Genomic DNA, 9,616 nt, shown 5'->3' with positions numbered 1-9,616 from the left:
TGAGACCTGTTGGTGACATTCTGCTGTTATTTTTTCTATGATCGGGTTGTGTCTCTTTGATACATTCCCCATTTCCATTCTCAATTTTATTAATCGCAAATCTGATGTAGGATGACACATGCCTTTCCCTGACAAGTATTGCCAAATATCATAACTTCCTTTAAAATTGCCTCTTCGCCCATTCCAATATTTTGTGACATTCCTTGTTCTTGGGAGTAATCTGTATGTTTACATAGTTCGTGTTTTCCCATATCTAAATTTCTTGAAGCTTGTTCACCCTTCCAATTTTATGATATGATATAGTATGTAGCTGTTAGAACCATTAATAATTGTATATGCACAAAAAGATATGTCATAAGATGTTGAAATGTGATTAATTCATCACCATAATTTCATCCTATGCTATCAGATATAAGTTTTAAGTGTCAATATCAATAAAACACTATCCAGTTACGATTATCTTCTCATTTTTTAATACCATAATTACGACTATCTATTTTTTGGAGTTACGATTATCATCCCGATTTTTTCAACGGCAATTTTCAAAGCGCTTAGACAATTCCAGTGCACCGTTACGATACAAATATGATGAAATGGTATAGAACAACCTTGCAGCTGAGTAACTAGTGACAAAAACATGCTACATTTGAGAAAAATGACTGTAAAGATTTTACCTATATCTGCCGTCGCCATATTGAGATAATCGTAATTGCAGTTACGATTATCTCTTTAATACCAGTGACCTTGAAGCACTGTCTTATGTAATTGTGATTTTAGTGCCATAGTATCTACAACTCAAAATTTATCATTTTAAAGACAAACATATCACTTCTCAAAGTTTTAAATATTTTTAAATTCATTCTTTTTATATAATGTTCAAGTGTGAAATATTTAAACTAACTTAAAGGATGTTAATGATCTTTGTTTGCGACTTTTTAGATACACGGAATTATTTGGGTTTTTTTATTCATAGCTTGCTATGTTTAATTAGAGCCGCAATCATCTAAAGCGAAATACATTAAAAAAAAATGAAATTGAAAGACCAGAAAAAGGATACAACAATTACAGTTAAGGATGTACTAAGGTGAGGTTTTGGAATTCGTATCAAATGTTCGGACTCCTTGGTGTTTTTCATACAATACAAAGTAAAATATTTTGCCCAATAACACCCAGTTATTTTTTCGTATAAGACTAAATAGCACATGAAAGGTCATTTACCAAAATTTTAAAAGATTCTTGATTTTCTGTCTTTTGTTTTGAGACCCAAATAATACCAATGCAAATATAAGGTAAAAGTCCGAGTCGGCCTTTTCCCGCCATTTTTAAATCTCAAATATCTCGAAAAGGAGGTCTATGACCTATCAATATTTTCAGGTTATTTTTATCCATAAAGAATGCTCTACCAGATTAAAGTATTATATTTTTTTATTTTCACTTAAACTCACCTTAGTACATCCTTAAGTCTGTCCTAAATCGCACACGTACTAATCGATAGTGATTGTTATATATACACATGGAAAAAACTATTGCAACACCTTGATTTTTTAAAACTTGATAAATCAGCCTCTTTTTTTGGATGAAATATAATAAAATATATGTATAATATTATTAAAACATAGTTTATGATAACATTGGCATTGAAACGAACAAAAAATGTTTGAAATTTTTTTTTTTATATAACCACAATTTTAATACCAAAATGGAGTGTTTTTTGTACAAATAAATGCATTTTACAACTTTTACTGTAGTCGAACTTTACAATGTCAGACATTTCAAAATTAATCCTTAGATGACTGTCCATATCATGGTTGATCGTTATACGCCAAAGAATTAGTACTTTGTGCGCAGCCTCCATTCAAACGAATAACCGCATCTAAACGTCTTCTGATTCCTGCCATAAATCGACTAATTTGTTGCTAAGGTAGCAGCAACCATTTCTGATGAAGGGCATTGTTTATCTCATGATGTGGTTGAACTGGGGTGTCCTTTCGCGCACTTTCCGCCCAATAGTGTCCCAAATATGCTCGATATTGTTGAAATCCCGGCTACGATCGTGCCAAGGAAGATGAACCGAATTCCATTTGAACATTGAATCTTCCTCCACGATGCTAATTTTCAACTTTGGCGAGCTCTACACTACATTGGATACGGAAAACTGTGTGTCTGTTCGTAAGCAAAGGTCTCCGAAATGGTCTTATCGCACGATCACCAGTAGCGATGAGTCGATCTCGAACAGTTCTTGTTAAAAAGCTCCTGTATGGCCACCACTCTCTTTTTAGGATTGTCTTGTATGCAATGGTTTTCCTTCTGACCAACCTTCATTATGCTTGATTATCTCGGAATGTCTTTAACAGCGTTTATTGTCCGATTTATTCTCAAAACGACTTCTAATAGTGAAATGGTGATGACCAACAATACGTGCAGTTTTTACAGCGACATCCCTGCTTCCCGTATGCTGATAATCTGCCATCTGGCTGCAGTTAAGAGTTGTCAAGGACCCATTATAAAGTGTCAATCACATAACATTAAAAATTTGGTTATTTGAAGGGTTGAAAACAAAGAGGATAAAAACAACTGTTTTGCTGTTTACGGGTACAGTAGCTGCATGTGCAGATACAAAATTATCGATATTTATCGATTAAACTCAGGTGATAATAATGTTTAACTATTTCTATTTTACCAAATTATATCCCAAAAAAATGAAAAGTGTTTTTTTAATTTCAATTTCAATTTGGTGTTGCAATACTTTTTCCATGTGTATATATAAGATATTTTTTTTACGCAGAAGTGTTTTAGTTGTCTATTGGTAGAAGTGTTGCTATGTTAGGAACATAAGGTAAAGAGAAGACTTCCTAATTTCCGTGGCACGTAGTGTAACGGGAATTAATTGTCTTCTCACGTAGTAGTTCAAAGGCGTATGAATTTTTTGGGCGGAAAAAATCATTGTGTTAAATGATAGGTGTATATATGGTAATTTCTAGCCCTACTTTACTTGAGTGAACATCAAATTTTTTCTGAGTGCCATGATGGATCCGGACATCGAGAATAGTGTTAAGCGGATTGTCGGGGAGGAAATTCGAAATACGCAGAATGATTTATTGTCGCTAATGGAAGGGATGTTTTCTATAAAACTACAAGAATTCGATTATCAACAGAAGGAGAGATCTGAGCTACAAATGAACAGATTACAAAACGAACTTTCTGGGAATGATGATTACAAGTTTCAAAGAAAGTCGTGTGAAGATCAGTTCAAATTCAATCGCAAACTAAGCGTAACTTTGAAGGAAGCCGATGCCAGTTTGGAGTCCAGGGACCCAAGTGCCAGTTTAGCCAAGCAGAAAATAGCAGAAGGTATACAACTTATACGCTATAGACAGAAATTAGTGAAAATGGCCGATTCGTCCGAGATGGGATGGAAAGTGGTACAAGAATATATACAGCGAATCCACTCGCAGATGATTCAGAGGACGACCGTAAGATTCATAGAGCGCAGACACGAGTGGAGAGAAAAACAAAATCAGAGAAAGCCAAGAAGAAAAGACCAACGCCATATAGCAGACCAACTTCAACTGCTACTTCTAGTGATGCAAATGGGTAAGCAAGTTGGAGGCCCGGAGTTTGCTATAACTGCTACAAGCCTGGTCACTGGAAATTGAATGTCCAGAGAAAAAACGAAAGTTAAAGTACAAATTTATTTAATGTTAATAAATTAAGGAGCATTTGCTCAGATTTAGTACATGATAATAGTTTTCAGGTGAATACGAATCACCTTACTGATAAGTCTTTAAAGTATTTCATGAATGATGAAAGTATTTGTTTACTCGAGCGTGAACGTATCGAACAGGTGTCTAGCCAGTTAACGGTAAATTCAAGTTTACTTACACCTGTAGGTAAATTGAAAAAATCAATACAATACACAAATGGAGAGATATAGACACAAGCATGTATATTTTAAGTGTTATAGAAAAGGGATACGGTATTCCGTTTAAAGTACTGCCAGAAAATGGTATATTGAGAAATAATAAATCTGCTAGGGATAACGGGGAATTCGTTATTGGTGAGATTTTAAAATTGACAGAAAAAGGTTGTATTTCAGAAGTTAACGATATACCTTTTGTGGTTAATCCTTTAACGGTAGCTTTTAGTAGATCAAAGAAGTCCCGTTTAGTTTTGGACTGTAGGCATATCAACTAACGCATACACCAGTTTAGGTTTAAATTTGAAGATGGTACAATTGCAAGAGAATTGTTTGAAAAAGGCAATGTTTTGTTTAGATATGATCTTAAAAGTGCATATCAACATTTGGAAATATGAAAGGAACATAGAACTTATTTAGGTTTCAGGTGGGATTTCAATGGTATAACAAAGTACTTTGTATTTAATGTTCTTCCTTTTGGTCTGGCCAGTGCGGGTCAAATTTTTACCAAAGTTTTCAAGGAAGTGATAAAATACTGGAGAAATCAGGGGTTGAAGATAATAATGTATCTTGATGATGGGCTTGGAGGTGCAAATGATTTTCAATCAGCTGAAAGAGCTAGCTCGTATATAAGATCTAGTTTGTCTGAATTTGGTTTTTTTTAATAGCTGAAGAAAAATGTGTTTGGTATCCGCAGCAAAAGATGACCTGGATAGGTTTGGTATGGGATATGGAGTTCGGGAAATTTAGAGTTTCCAGTGAACGTATTGACAGATAAGTTGATGTTATCAGTAAAATACTTTTCTGTGTCGGAAAAGGAAAAATGTTGTACAATGCAAAGTTTGTTGCCGGAATTGTTAGCCAGATTATATCAATGCAAGCTGTGTAAGGTAATCTAGTTAGGCTTAGAACTAGAGAATTGTATAACTGTATACTATTAAGGGCAAGTTGGAAGTCACTTGTCGCTCTGACAGCCCCGGCTGTCGAGGAGCTCAGATACTGGTTAAATTCAGTAACACAGTTAAATGAGCAAGGTAATGATCTGCATGAGTCAGATGTATGTGATTTTGTAGCGTTTACTGATGCCTCAAAAGTAGGTTTTGGGGGTTATATTGTGCCCGCAGTTGATGGCATATGTGCCGAGTCGGTCTGTGACTCGTTAGAAATTCTGACTGAGTGTGGTAAAGAATTACCAGGTAACAGTTTGAATACTGTAGTAGGAAGTTGGACAGTATTGGAAAGTGGTAAAAGTTCAACATGGCGTGAACTTGAAGCAGTAAGCAGAACAGTAAAAAGTTCGTTAAGATGTTTAGAAAACCATTGTTTAAAATTGAATTCAGACAATAAGAATGTAACTAGTATAGTTAAAAATGATAGCAAAAAAAACCGGAACTGCAAAATATTGCTTGTGAGCTTAATTATTTATGTTCAGAGAACAATATAAAAATTAAACCACATTGGATTCCAAGAGAACAAAATAAACTTGCTGATGGTCTGAGTAGATATTCAGATTGCGATGACTGGGGTATTAAAGATTCTGTATTTCAAATGTTAGATAAGTTATGGGGTAAACATACAATAGACAGATATGCTACAGATTACAACACTAAATGTTCGAGATTCAATTCTAAATGTTGGTGTAAGAATACAGAAGAAATTGATGCATTCTCATAAAACTGGTTTGGTGAAAACAATTGGTTACTACCACCACCAAATGTTGTTTGTAAGGTTATAAGAAAACTGTGCAGTGATAAGGCAAATTGTACATTGGTAGTTCCATTGTGGTATTCTTCACCTTATTGGTTTATGTTGCATGATATTTTTGGAAGTTTGAAACATTTCATAAAAGACAAGCATCAAATAATGAGCATAAGTCCTGTTGTTACCGGAAGGGGAAATAATGGTGTATTTGGGAAATATATGAACTTTTCCTTGATTGCATTTAAGATCAGATTTGATTGATTTTATTTTGTATTTTTGTACAGGGTTAACGCTTACAGGGTTAACGCTTGGACGTTTTGTAACAGAAGCCGTGGAGGATAGTGGTATCGGAGAGGATAATCCTTTACATGGTTAGGTGGATAGTTTTTCGTTGAGACTGCTTGATTCCAGGAGTGACAGTACTGTTAGAAAATATAACTATGCTTTTAAAAAATGAAAAACATTTTCGCATGAACATAATTTGACTTATTTGCCAGCATCGCCTATTCATGTTTCCTTATATTTAGTTCATTTGCTTGATTCATGTGCTACATACAGCACAATCAATAGTGTTTTTATTCCATTAAATGGGCCCATGACATGTCAGGTCAGTTACAGAGAATTCTTTTGTAAAAAATATAGTCGAGTCGGCAAAACGTACTGCTAAAGCTCTAGTTGTAAAGAAAGATCCTGTCTCCAATGACAATTTGATAAGTTTATGTTCTATGTTTCAAGGGTCGAATGATTTAACAGTAGTTAGGGATCTGGCTATGATTTTACTGAGTTACAGCGCTTTTCTTAGATATAGCGAGTTGAGTAATCTGAAATGTAACGACATTATTTTTAAAGATAGTTATTTAATTGTAAAGATTAAAAAGAGCAAAACTGACCAATATAGAGCTGGAGATGAAGTGTTGGTTTCTAAAGATCAATCAATGGCTTGTCCCTTTGACATGTTATTAAAGTATGTTGGTATGGCGCATTTATACATTTTTCAGACAAGTATTTGTTTCGTCCATTGTAGAAATCTAAGAACAAGTCTGGTTTAATTCAGGTTAATAAAATTGAGAATGGAAATCGGGAATGTGTCAAAGAGACAACAACCCGACCAAATAAAAAAACAACAGCAGAAGGTCACGAACAGGTCTTCAATGTAGCGAGAAATTCCCGCACTCGGAGGCGTCCTTCAGCTGGCCCCTAAACAAATATATACTAGTTCAGTGATAATGAACGCCATACTAATTTCCAAATTGTACACAAGAAACTAAAATTATAATAATACAAGACTAACAAAGGCCAGAGGCTCCTGACTTGGGACAGGCGCAAAAAATGCGGTAAACCGATCAGCTATAGCACAGCTAGAGAATGCATACTGAAGCGTTTGAAATTAGTTGCTCCAGAGTTAAACCATGGTTTGCACTCTTTGCGGTCTGGTGGTGCCACTGCGGCGGCTAACTCTGACGTTAACGAAAGGTGCTGGAAGCGCTATGGTAGATGGAAAAGCGATTCTAGTAAGGATGGTTATGTGGCTGATTCTATTGAAAACAGATTAAATGTGTCGAAGAAATTAGGTTTATGATTTATGAATCGAAAGTCTGATGTTAAGAATTATTTTTTGTTTAATTTGAAATTTATTTGTTTCTACAGTCTAGCTATCTTTGTTGTTTTCTATATACACAAGCAGCAAGCTAGTCGACAAACAAACGTTTGTGTTTTAGTTGTCTATTGGTAGAAGTGTTGCTATGTTAGGAACATAAGGTATAGAGAAGACTTCCTAATTTCCGTGGCACGTAGTGTAACGGGAATTAATTGTCTTCTCACGTAGTAGTTCGAAGGCGAATGATTTTTTTGGGCGGGAAAAATTATTGTGTTAAATGATAGGTGTATATATGGTCATTTCTAGCCCTGCTTTACTTGAGTGAACATCAAATTTTTTAACTTGTACGTTAAGAAACGTTTTTAAATATTTTGTGTATATAAGTATTTCAATATTCAGCCCCATTCTACTAATTGGTCAGCCATCAGTCATACCCTGATATACACTATCTTTTTCGGGTAATTAATACTGATGGCGTTCGACATTTTCAGCCGAACAAATTTATCACTTTTACTTAACTTAATTATTGTATGCTGGTTCATATTCTGGACGCCAATCTTTGCTCCTTTATTATGTAATTCACTAACAAAACAATTATGAAACTAAGAAACGGAAAAATACTTAATACTAAACTTGTTCAAAGGGTATCTACACGTCTCAATTTTCAAAATCGGTTATCTAAAAATACTACCATCGCTAACATTTTTAACAATAAAAATCGTGGTTACCCTTCTATCGATAAGTGTCATGCCAAAAAATGACTTACATGTCCCCGTCTTTCCACCAACAATACGGTAAGGTCCACGTTTAATGGTCGCACATTTTCTTTAAATTTTGAAACTGATATTACTTGAAAAACAAACAGTATTATTTATTTACTCACATGAAACAAACCGGGATGTGGTATTCAGTACGTAGGAGAAACTGGAAGATATTTATCAAAACGCACTCAAAAACATCTGTATCGTTTTAAAAGACCTAATAAATTCAAAAGTATCATTTACCAACACCTTAAGAAGCACAACCATCCTTTTAAATATTTAGCAGTTCAACCTTTAGAAGTAGTAAATAAGCAGCCTGGTGAATCGCATTCAAAGTTTGTACGATCACGGAAAATAATTGAATTAAATTGGATTAAAAAATTACAGACAGTTTACCCTCTCGGTCTAAATGATAATATCATGGGAATTGGTAATATATCTAGAACCAATTCCGTTAACATTTTGGATATTGTTTCTAAAACTGTTCGTAAAAACCGTTCTCACGGTTGTAGAACAAATCGCAATCAAAGAAAATTTCGGGCCAATCATACCAATATTTCGGACCTTATTTCTATTTCAAAAAACAACGGCAGACATTATCTGTTAACAAAACTCTGTTCGTTACCGGTTAATAAGTTAAATAAAATTTTGGAGGATTGCAACACAATTTCATATAGCAGTCCTAAGTATGAAATTGTTCAAATTATTATGGCATATTGTTATTCTAAATTATTTCCCAAAATTGATCGGCCTGAAGATCATAAAAAACATTTTATTAAAATTAAGTATGTCAACAAAGGCTTTGATTTTGTAAATATTGCCGGTATATTTAACGATTATTCTGTTAAAGAACAAATTCCTGGATATTTTGACAATACTGAGCTACCTCTTATTTGTTATATTTACAAGAAATCTACCCGGAAATTTGTGTTTAATTATAGTCAATTGTGTAAAGATGTTAATATCAGTGAAAATACACCTACTTCATGTAATTGCAGTAATTCCGAATATATTTATGGACCCATTTCCCATGTTATAACAGGAGATCTTAACATCGTTCAAGACCGAGAGTTAAAATCATTTCTCAGTAAAGGACCTAAATATCGTCCCCCGTCAATTATTAATTGGAATGAGTGTCGTAATATCATCCACGACTCACTCCTTACTTACTGTATGAAATGGATAAAACGGGAAAAAGCTGACAAAAAACACTGCATGAAATGATGCATTTAATATAAAATTAAATGCATATATTATGCATATTAAATTTCAAATTACAAAAAATATTATGCATTTACTTCGCTGGAAAATTTCTAATTTATTATAGATTTAAACTAAATTTAATATTGCAAATAAATTCCCAAATTTCAACCTAGTTTAAAGGTATTTTTAAATCTAAATAAATTTCAAATTTAAAAAATTTAAATATAGACTAAATTTGAATAAATTTGTAAATTAAAGAATTTTTTATATAAATTAAATTTGATTAAATTTCAGATTTACTGAATTTTTAATATAAATTAAATTTGAATAAATTTCAAATTTAAAGAAGTTTTAATATAATTTAAATTTGAATAAATTTCAGATTTAAAGATCATTGAACGTAAATTAAATTTGAATAAATTTCAAATTTAAATATGA

The sequence above is a fragment of the Mytilus trossulus genome, chromosome 7, assembly GCF_036588685.1.
Source record: "Mytilus trossulus isolate FHL-02 chromosome 7, PNRI_Mtr1.1.1.hap1, whole genome shotgun sequence".
In the NCBI taxonomy this organism is placed as follows: Eukaryota; Metazoa; Mollusca; class Bivalvia; order Mytilida; family Mytilidae; genus Mytilus; species Mytilus trossulus.
This window is presented reverse-complemented; position numbering follows the sequence as displayed.